Source organism: Anoplophora glabripennis, unplaced genomic scaffold (genome assembly GCF_000390285.2).
Source record: "Anoplophora glabripennis isolate ALB-LARVAE unplaced genomic scaffold, Agla_2.0 scaffold6, whole genome shotgun sequence".
Taxonomy (NCBI): Eukaryota; Metazoa; Arthropoda; class Insecta; order Coleoptera; family Cerambycidae; genus Anoplophora; species Anoplophora glabripennis.
This window is the reverse complement of record NW_019416749.1, coordinates 1,757,061-1,769,086: the sequence shown is the minus strand read 5'-3', so window position 1 is coordinate 1,769,086 and position 12,026 is coordinate 1,757,061. Positions and strand designations below refer to the sequence as shown.

At 30.8% G+C, this 12,026-nt stretch overlaps 1 protein-coding gene across 2 annotated transcripts in view; it reads right to left on the bottom strand.

Moving 5' to 3' along the window:
• LOC108912155 (protein sprouty) overlaps positions 1 to 12,026 on the bottom strand; it is a 68,887-nt gene that overhangs the window by 33,319 nt on the left and 23,542 nt on the right. The gene's annotated exons all lie outside the window — the stretch shown is intronic.

Here is a 12,026-nt window from a genome sequence, read left to right as displayed (position 1 = left end):
AGTCATCTCTATTTCAATTCCATAAAATCGTTTTAACTTTAATAAATAAAACTTTTGCATGGACCTTCTTATCAATTAATTTAATTTTAATGGTACAATTATTGAACAATATTTAAAAAACTAAAATAAATTGATACGATTTCGTTTGAAAATAGGTAGTTATTTTCTATGTGTCTATGTGAATGTAACAATAGCAAGCTTTTTGAAATGAGTGAATGTGTTGCTATGAAAGCAACTTTAAAAAAAACATTGAAGTAATAATAATATGAGTTTTGAGAAAAAGCATCATACATTCAGAAGCCCATAAAACCAGGGCCGGCGGAAGGGGTTAAACAGCAGATGCTTCAGGCGACATTTTTTAAGGGCGGCATTTTAAGACTTGATTATTAACTTTTTATAAATTTCAGAAATTGAAAATTGCACAAAAATCCGAAAAAAAAACATTTTTTGACCCCGAATGCTTTGTGCTTTATTGTGAAACGTCACATAGTTTAATACATACTTCGTATTTATTCGTTTACTCGGTTTACTCGCACTAAACATGTCAACGCTAACATGTCCCTAACATCCTAGTATCTTTAAGAATTTTGTTAACCATTCCTGTGTCTCTGGCCAGTGGAGAACGTTCTTTTTCAAAATTAAAAATTATAAAAAATTATTTATGATCGACCATTTATTTATTTATTTATTTCAATTCATGTCAATACACACCAGTGTTTACACACGTCAAAAGAAAAGGAAAAGAACATAACTTAGTATGCTGAGATCACTTACTATATAAAAAATATACAAAGATAGGTACAATCAATATAAAATAGTTACAGACTAACAATATCATTAAAAATACTACAAACATACAAAACAATACATGTAGATAGGTACAGATGATAAGAACAAACAAATAGTTAAAACTAACAAATTAAATATTGTTTAAGTCACTTGATAAAAACTGATTAAAATCGTAAAAAGCGTTTCTCAATAAATAATTCTTAATTCTTTTTTTGAAAGTATGTATTTATATTTATATTTAAAATCCTTACATAGTCAGGGAAAGTATTAAAAGAATTTTAAACCCCAATATCCTGTACCATTTCGTGTTCTAGTTAGTCGTAGATGTTTATTTGAGAGGTAGTTCCTATTGTGGATATTATAAGTGTGAATTTCATGATTACAGTTGAATGACTCTATATTGTTTCTAACATACATAATGGCCGAGAACGGTTAACAGACTTAACCATTCTTGCTATCGAGAAAGATATAACAAATAATTTGGTTTACGAGGATATTATTGAAGACTTTGTTAATGAAAAATTTAAAAAAGTTGATATGTTATATGATTGTGTAAAGATCCCGTTTTGATAGTATTCAGTTTATTTTCTGTATTTATTAACTATTTTTTATTTTTGGTTTTATTGGAATATCTGTTTTATTTTTTATAGGATGTTTCTTATAATTTCAGTTTGTTTTTTTGCTAAAATATTTTTTATTTGTTTTTGTTTATTGAAATGTTTTTTTTTAATTTTTGATAACTTTTTATTAATAAATTTGTTATATGTTCCAGCAGTAACTTGTACATATTTTTTCTTAGGGCGGCAAGCAAATATTTGCTTCAGGTACCAAATACCCTGGCGCCGGCCCTGCATAAAACATACCGGCATTTGAGAAAACTGATTGTCAGGGCTAAAGATGATATAAATATATTTTTAGCTGAAACTAAAACGATAGACTGTTTCGAGTATATTTAGTGACCTCCAAAATAAAATAAGTGCAACAGAATACATTACTATGTATTTAAAATTAAAAACACATCTGGACATATTTCCATTTTCCGCTGTACGTACTTCCGTGATAGAATGTGTCGCCGTCAAAATAGTGCCATTGTCGACAGAATTAATTGCCTATCTGAAACTATTTTGCAATTCCTGCATAATTGCATATATTTTGCATTACACTTCCTTTTTATACGATATGTCAAAAATTAAATGAACAGCAAATTGTTAAAACGCGCGAATCGTAAAACCGTTTCCGACAAATTAACTTTACTCGTAACAGGACTGGTGATTACTAAATTGTTAACAATATAAGTTGTTTAATATATTCTATAATAATTATATTAATTTATGATCATTTTTATTCTAATTCCATCACTTACGTATACTCGTTTTTTACATAATTCCGGTAAAAGGCACTATTTTTCTGAAAAATTTACCTGTTTTATATTAATACATAATTGCAAATTATTTATAAACAACTCAGTTAAAAATATTAACATAAATCAACGATAACATCAAATTCGTTAAAAATCCAGTGGCGTAGAAATTAGAAAAACATTGTTTTTCTATTTATGCAAAAATGTAACAAGCAACTAATGCGTCAAGTATAGCTAAAAACAGAAACATTTTAATTGAATATGTACTGAAAAATCTCGCTTTACCCCTACCCTCCAATTACCCTATTAAGAGTTTTAAATGACAATGGAATCAATGGACAAACCCACAAAGCGTCTTTCGGTCACACAATTATATATTTTTTAAATTTTCTTTGACAGATTTTTTACTCTAAAGTTGAAAAAAGAAATGAGTTACAAAATTAAATGAAATGTTCACAGTAACCAACCGTGTTCCATACATAGTTTGTTTTTAACAACAATCAACTATTTTCTTCCAACAAGATTGGACAGCTCTTCATTTTACCCAATTTAGTTTTAAGATAGTCGAAAGTCCTGTAGAATGGCCAGTCAGACACGGGCATTTTCCAAATTTTTTCTCCTATAATTTTCTTTTCTAAATGTGTTTCTCGTAACTATTTATTAATCATAACCAACGCATCTTTGATACGAGTCTGATTTAATCTTCATCAAAAAATCTAGTTATGCTGCTTTGACATAAAACAAATAAGGATTAAAAATAATGATTTAGAGAAGCAATTCCAACTAATTTTAGGAGTTATTGATATTGAGATGACGTCATTTACGATTCAGCCGGAAGTACTCCAAAGATTACATTTGAAGAGTTAGATATTAATTTGCCTACAATGAAACACAAATTCACATCCCACACAAAATTGTATATGTATACTTCTCATATATGTATTATAACCTGTCCCAAAATTTCAAAGTTAATAGTTTTTTAAATACGCGTACACAGCGTGACTAATTTCCCATTAAAATTCAACTTATGGTTTTATAAAAAATATCGCACTGTCAAATTATCCACAAGTTTACAATATTTCCAATTATACAGTTGTGACATTATTTCTGGAAGTTACCTAACTTCCCTTTTTTGAAACGAAATGTCTAAGGTAAAAAAATGTGTAGTGATGATTAGAGCTGTCATAATTGGCCGCGTACCAAAGGCGTGCGGATCATCAGCATAAAATAAAGTGAATATGAACGTGATTATAAGATTTATTCATTGTATCATTGGAAAACACGTAAATTGTTTTAGCATCGTTGCCATAGGTTCCACAATCTGGATGGAATCCGTTATTTATTCCAGTAGAAATGAAATGTTTTATTATTTACTTTATCAAATGGTAGGTTAAATTGAGCCTTCTGGTTTTCGCCAGTTTTTTTTATACGTGTGTTGTGCACTGTTTAATACTATTACTTTATGTTTATGAATATGAATATTTTAAACGTTTTTATACATATACAAGTATGTATACAGGGTGTCCGAGCGGGAACTGCGTCGATCGATATCGAGGAAAGTACTGATCCGAAAAATTTGAAAATTTGGCAACATGGCAATGTCCCTGTAACTTCGTTATTTTAAAAAGGACACCCTATATATTATTGCATTTTCGTATTCTACGTGAAATCTGAGGGTAACTTTATTAAATATTCCCTATACCTAGGAGTTATAGATTTTGGGATATTAATTTTGAAAGAAAAAATTTGGCAGATGACAGTGTCCGCGGAGATGCTACTAACTCTTTTCAGGAGCGTGATGTCAAGGGGATTTTTGATACCTGTAAAGGGCATAGATAACACTACATTATGGTATACTAACAAACTAAAACATTTAATACTAGTTGTTTCATTTTTGCTGTTACATTCTGATAACTTTAAACACTTTGTTAACTTAAATGGAACACACTATATTTTTTACTCCGTCGTATGTAGATTGAAATTTCCGTTCAAGCCATAATCATTGTTAAGGTTGCCGTTACTACTTTTAGAGATATTTGCAATTTTCTATTTTTTGGAGTTTTTCTCGTATTAGATCTGTTGTCAAATTGGCCATGACCAGAGACATTCCAAAAACAATTGAAATAACATGACATTTGTCAAGTTAGTTGTCAAATTATTGTTGTGTCTGAATAGTTTTTCCCGAAATATTTAAATAAAAATGCCTGGGGATCGTCGTTTAAATTATAATGAGGATTATTTTAATTTATTTTTTATTTATGGAAAATGTGATAAAGTAATTTCAAGAACATGTAGAATATCTACTGCTTTTTTCGCTGTTCTTTTAAGTTTAAATCGAGGTTGAAATAGACATACCTTTTTCATTATTTAGATATCACCATTTATCTTTCTGTTTTTCTATTTTATTAAGGATTTGGGTATATCTCTAATATTATAGAAAATATTCGCAATTTTAGATAACTTTTTTTAATACAGTAGTACTTGGTTTCTCCCTTGTACTATTTATTTAGATTATACAGGGTGTTACGAAATTCGCGGATACGGACTGTGGGATCATGTTAAGCTAGATAAGGTTATAAAAACGTCTTTATTATTTTTCAATCAGACCGATATTTTTTGAGATAAGGCAGTTTTAAATATCTAAAAATAATAAAATTTTCAATTTTCTATCATTTGATAAACAATTATGACACACAAATTGTTCAAAATTTTCATCGTGTGCTGCTAAACATGCTTCAACGCTTTGTGCTACTGCTCGAACGGATTTGCGTACCATCTCTGGCGTTATTTGTTGTATTGTTTGAAATGGACGACTTTGTAGTGTGTGTCTATAATGTGCATCAAAATATGATTTTTATTCACGATGGCACAGGAGACCATTTCGCATTAATTGTACGTGATTCCCTAAATAATACTTTCCATGGACGTGGGCTTGGCAGAGGCGGTCCATTTGCTTGGCCACCTCGTTCCTCAGACCTAACGCCATGTGATTTTTTTGGGGGTTTCCTAAAACCAGTGGCAAATTTGAATGAATTGCAGAACCCCCTATTTCAATCAACACAACAAATAACACCAGAGATTATACGCTACTCCATTCGAGCAGTAGCACGTGCTGAAGCATGTTTAACAGCAGACGGTGGAAATTTTGAAAAATGTTGTAACTCGTTTGTCGTAATTGTTTATCTAATGATTGAAAATTGAAATTTATAGATATCTATTTTTATTATTTTGTATATTTGATACTGCTATATCCCAAAAAATACTGGTCTGAAGAATCATATACACTTTTTTATCGCCTTATCTAGCTTAATATGATCTCACAGTCCGTGTCCGCGAATTTCGTATATTGTTTTTCTTTAGATACTAGACCTTTAGATTCTTTAGACCTAGAGATACGTATTTGGTATTTAACAATATTATATGGTGCTATATCCAAAAAAACTTTTAGAATTAATTTTAATTTTTTTAATATATTAAAATAAAAATATGACTTAATATTTAAAAAAAAATAATTAAAAAATATGGCTCTCATTAGTACAATTTGGATGAAATATACTAATTTATTTTAAGATAATTATTTACTAACTTATGTATGTAGTAATTTCTGATTCTAGCATACCTAGACATTTAGTTTCAATAAATATATGGCTTCACTTGATGAGATTTAGAGAAAAAAAAATATAAAACCATTTTTGTTTGTATTAGCATAAACGAATAAATACTGTGTGCTACAAAATTAGTTTTATCTAAGTGTGATAAATTATTTATTATCGGACTTGTTACACTTCCCTTCGTTATATAATAATACAGCATTTAATGATGGTTATCTAAAATAAACTAGTGACACAGTTTGACTTCCGTCCATTTTATCGACGATGTAGATTGCCGCAATATTAGATATAATAAAAAAATATCGAATGTGGCACATCACTGTTACACCACAACGGAAGTAGTGGTTTCGTAACTTTAAAAGAAATTTCGGAAAGGAAACCTCTGTATTAAAATATTTACAAACGTAGTGTTCCACTTTAAACAGACGCACCTTTTTTTAAAAAGGGTAGTATACACAGTATATGTAGTATATTTCGACAGAATTAAGCTAAAATAAAAACAAAATAAAAAAAATAAAAAGCAATAACAAAATAAATAAAATAAAAATTAGTTTACAAATGCATCAATAAAAGGTGAGGACCCTGGAAGACACTATCACTAAAAACCTTAGAATTTCGATGTCACTGTGTATTTTGAGAATTTGAGAAGATACCTTCAAAATAAACCCTTTGTCAAGTCTACTTTTTAACTGACCTGACAGACGTTCTCCTGTCCAAATTTCAATAAATTTGTTTGTGATCGTTTTGTGAGTTTGTGAAAAGCTAATGGAAATGTGTAAACAAAGTAAAAATGAGAAAAAAAAAACGCATTTCTGAGTGATCATTGTGTCTATTCACGATTGTGGTCATGGATATTCAATTTGAGGAGGAGTACATTCAGAAGTACGCCAATGGAAAATTTTTCATGCGTTAGGTTACGTTTTCTCCAGATTTTTTTTTTCGATTGAAAACATTCAATTGAGTTATTTCCATCCCGGGAGCATAACGAACAAAACAAAAAAGGAATCAACCAAATATGTGTTCCTATCGCCAATTATTATGATCGAGAGTGCGTACAAAAATTATGGTTTCTGCATTTTTCTGAATTTTCCGTTGTAATTGTTACGAATTTTTTTTTTCCTGAACACTTTTCCGGGACGATAACGAACAAAACAAAAAATAATTACACATATCTATCGTTCGAATCGTGAGTTATGATCTTGAGTACATACAAAAATCCCATAGAAAAAGGCACTTTTTTCCCGAATTTTCCTATTTTCCAGGTAACCTTTCCAATTTTTCTTTCCCTAAAAAACTTATTTTGAAATAAATAATTGTGAAATGAATAAATTTATATTAAATTTTAATTCTAAAATGGACATGGACTAAAAAAATATTTTTTTTTTATGAAACAAACTCCATTCTTCTGAAATATGTTCCCAAAAAGATACATTCAAAAAGATCCTACCCACCCTGGTTTAACAGAGACCTAATTGTTGCCATTAATGAAAAAGCGAGGGCATGGAAGAAGTACCGTTCCACTTCAAATGCTGAGGATCATATAAATTTCCAACGTTTGCGATCAGCTGTAAAAAGCTAAAGTAAACTGGCCTACAACACATATATCGCTGATATTGAACATCAATTAAAACACAGTCCAAATAAATTCTGGACTTTTGTTAACGCTAAGAAAGGTAATGCAACCATTCCAAATATTATGACATACGACAACATGTCCTTAAATGATACTAAACAAATTGCCGATTCTTTTGCTGACTACTTTGCTTCCTCATTCGTAAACAGGGACAATAGTGATCCTTTGAGAAGCACCAATTTTAATATTAATACCAATGCTATTTCGGATGTAATTTTCTCATACAACGATGTACTTAATTCCATAAAAAAACTAAAACCTAAAATGACCATGGGTCCCGATCTCATACCTGCCTTTCTTATCAAAGATTGTGCTACTGTGTTTGCCAAGCCTCTTCTTATAATATTCAACCGAATACTGTCCACTCATACATTTCCCGATCGTTGGAAAACTTCGAAAATCTGTCCCATATATAAAAAAGATAACAGGAATGACATAAAAAATTATAGACCAATTGCAATACTATGTAATTTCGGCAAAATTTTTGAAATAGCCCTACATAATATTTTGTCATTTCACCTTAGAAATATTATCCTACCAGAGCAGCATGGTTTTGTTGAAGGGCGTTCCACGGTTACCAATTTGGCGTGCATGGCGCAGTATATCCATGAGGTGATTGATAGGGGAGGTCAGGTGGATGTCTTGTACACGGATTTTTCGAAGGCTTTCGACCGTCTTGACCACGGTTTATTATTGTCGAAACTAGATTCCGCGGGGTTGGGTTCTTCATTGTTGGAGCTCATGGCCTCTTACTTATCTGACAGAACTCAGTTTGTCCAGATTATGGGAGAAAGGTCAATGGAATTTGCTCAATCCTCAGGGGTTCCACAAGGTTCTGTCCTGGGGCCCTTGTTGTTTGCGATTTTTATTAATGATATAGCATTGGATCTGGATGTGCGTTTCCTATTATATGCGGATGATATGAAGATATTTTGTCCCATAGCCAATGAACGTGATGCACGTAATCTGCAGAGAAATTTGGATTTGGTAAACTCCTGGTGCGCTGACAATAGATTACCTCTTAATGTGGCAAAATGTAATGTCATGTCCTTCAGTCGGCAGTTGAGGCAAATTTCGTATGACTACCGATTACACGGGTCCAGCCTAGTTCGGCCAAATGTTATTAAAGACCTAGGAGTCTATTTCGATCCAAAACTTTCTTTCAGGCAGCATATGGATTTTATAGTTAAATGTGCCTACAAGAACCTGGGTTTTGTCGTGCGGAATATGGCGGGTTTTCGGAATCCCAACACTTTTAAACTGCTATACGGTGCACTGGTCAGATCTAGACTGGAGTATGCGTCTTTGGTTTGGACTCCTATTTATTCTATTCATGTGTCATGCTTAGAAAGAGTTCAACGTCGATTTTTTAAACTAGCGGTGTTCGCGCTTGATGGTCACTACCCGCCGAGGGGCTTTCCGCAGGAGGCATTTTTCGAACGCTTCAACATGTGCAGTCTCGCAGAACGCCGAAAAATGTATTCTGTTATATTTTTGTTTAAATTGCTCAATAATTTAATAAAATGTGAGAACTTGTTGAGGCTAGTAGATTTTCATGTTCCTCGAGTGAATGCTAGAAATAGGCATCTTTTGGAATTAAAAAAAGGTCGAACCAATTTGTACAAAGCAGCGCCTGTTCATCAGATGTGTGCCAGCTACCTAGAAGTTGAATCACGGTTAGATTTATTCTGTTCTACCATCAGTTGTATTAAGCAGGTTTATAATGTACGCAACTGATTTTATTTTGTGACTTTTATTGTACTTTAGTTTTGTCTATTGTCTGTTTTTAATTAGTGACTGTTATTTTTTCTTTTTTAATGTTTTTTAACTTTTATGTATGTATCTTTGACACTCTTCTTTGTTGTTTCTTTTGTTTTACATCATTTTGATGACTGACTTCTTGCTTCTTCTCCTTATCCTGTAACTGGGCTTTATCGCTCGTTGGATATTGTATTGATAAATAAATAAATAAATAAAAAATACATTACATCTACAGGGTGTTTCAAACTAAGTAGCACTATTGCTAAGTTGGTTATTGTTGGAGATATATTCGTTTAAATTTCCAATTAAAATGGCATTTAAAATGATTTGGAACAAATTTGGTTACTTCATACAACAATTCAGAACTTTTAAAACACTTGCAATACAACTACTTTCTAAAGACATTCTAGGATGCATTTTTAAAGATAATAATAAGAGTAAACATTTGACTACAATAAGCAGTTGCCGTGATTCTCCAAATACGATCCTGGACGACAGGATGCACTATTAGTAAGAACGTGGCCACTGACTTTATAACCGACCTCCTCCTACCCGTCGACATGCTCAACATTACACTTTGACTGACCTTTCGGAGGCCGTACGTACAGACGATCTAAAAACATCAGGCAGCACCATAGTCATACAATAAGGGCCCACCCAACTGTGTTTTTTATTACTCGCACAGAGTTGGTCAAAACAGTATGTGACACATACCTGATAAAACGCCGCAATATTCCGCAATTTTTGGTACCAAAAACACGATTGGTCTTAATGACTCTAATAATTATTCTACAAACTGAGAATGTATTTTTTTCAACGCTTATAACACCTAGCGATTGCTATTTTTTAAATATGTATGTTGCTCTACTTATTTTAATTGAGAATTCTTTTCTGAATCCAACGATATATGACAATTTAAATTGGAAACTTAAAAACAAAAACACATCGTTGGCACGGTTACGTGTTGTCATGTGACGTCATGATAATGTGTTTTCTTACTTTAATGGCATTTATCTCTATGATGACTTGATTGTTTTCATGACACACTTGACAATTTTGTTAGAGCGGTCAAATTAATATTAATGTTTGGTGTATTTTTTCAGTAATCTTTTTGCGAAAATCAGGTTGTCGTAAATCGTTGGATTAAGAAAAAATAATATTTACAAAAAACAATACATCAGTCTATTAAGTTAGACTGATAGATTGTGGTATAGTTAGAGCAATTAACGCCCATCTTTGATCCAAAAATGGCCAAGTTATTAGTCTTCTCTTCTCTTGTTCTTGTCTTCGATATTCGCTAATACGAATACGAATGCAAATATTTCAAGTTATATAAAAAGTATTGATTAAATTTAAAAATTATTATTAAATTTAAATTTAAAATAAAAATTGTCGAGTTTATAATTCCCTATAGTAATATAAAGTTTTCATGAAAGCAGATACATTAACAGGAACGCAAGTGATGATCTCATAGCAATCATGATTAAAAATTTGATATCAGTAAGTCAATAACACATAAAATTTACACCGAAAATTCTGGTAACAAGTCATTTATTGCTCGCATAAGTAAAATATTCTAGATGTAATTTTGATCCAGTGAAAATTAAAACACTATTAAGTAAACNTAAATCAGTATATGTAAAGTCTAATCAGTCTGATGAGTTAATCCAGCTTTAACCGAGACTCAAAGTACCGGGCCTAAATAATACAATTTTACTGTGTGAACCTAAAAAACACAAAATAGTTTTACAACACCATTGTAAAAATGGTGTGTACAACAAAAATTTTACATATTAAAATTACAATTTTAAGTTGTAGAATTACAATTTTACATGACAACATTAATATTTTACAATGTAATACGAATGCGAATGCAAATATTTCAAGTTATATAAAAAGTATTGATTAAAAATAATTTAAAAATTATTATTAAATTTAAATTTAAAATAAAAATTGTCGAGTTTATAATTCCCTATAGTAATATAAAGTTTTCATGAAAGCAGATACATTAACAGGAACGCAAGTGATGATCTCATAGCAATCATGATTAAAAATTTGATATCAGTAAGTCAATAACACATAAAATTTACACCGAAAATTCTGGTAACAAGTCATTTATTGCTCGCATAAGTAAAATATTCTAGATGTAATTTTGATCCAGTGAAAATTAAAACACTATTAAGTAAACTATTGAGCCAAAAGGATTAGTCAAAAGTTATTTTAAAAGTCTGTGAAAACAACAAACAAATAAAAAAATATGCCCACTATATCACGCACTTCACTTTAGTTACGAGAATCGAAATACTTATTTTCGTTTTCAACACTACATTGAAGTTTCTTTTTCAAATATTTTTGTTCACAGAAAAAAAAATTATATGTGTACCATAAATAAATAATTTCAAACAATATAAACATTTCAAACATTTTTTCGCCTAGTAATCGGCTTTCCCAAATAATCCCTAAGGATTTTACAGTCCTTTAAAAGACTATGTAATTTTGAAATATAATCTTTAATGTTAGAAAAAAAACTATATGACATCAAAAGCATACGTATTCGAATAGACATTTCTACAAAAACTTTTGTGTTGTTAGTTTTAGTAGATGTTCAGAATATTGCAGGACCGTCGACAAAAGCCTGTTCCTATTTTACTTAATTGTTCAACAATTTCATCCATATTAGAAAAATATTTTTTCTACAATTGGCCAAATATTGTAAGCGACAGATTTTGATATAATACTGGTTATGAATCATATATATTATAGAAAATATAAACCCCATTATCCGACATTACCAGAATATTTTTTAAATCTACTGGTTGTAAGCTATTGGACCTTTATAGGAATTATATTGACTGTATACATCTTTTATCAA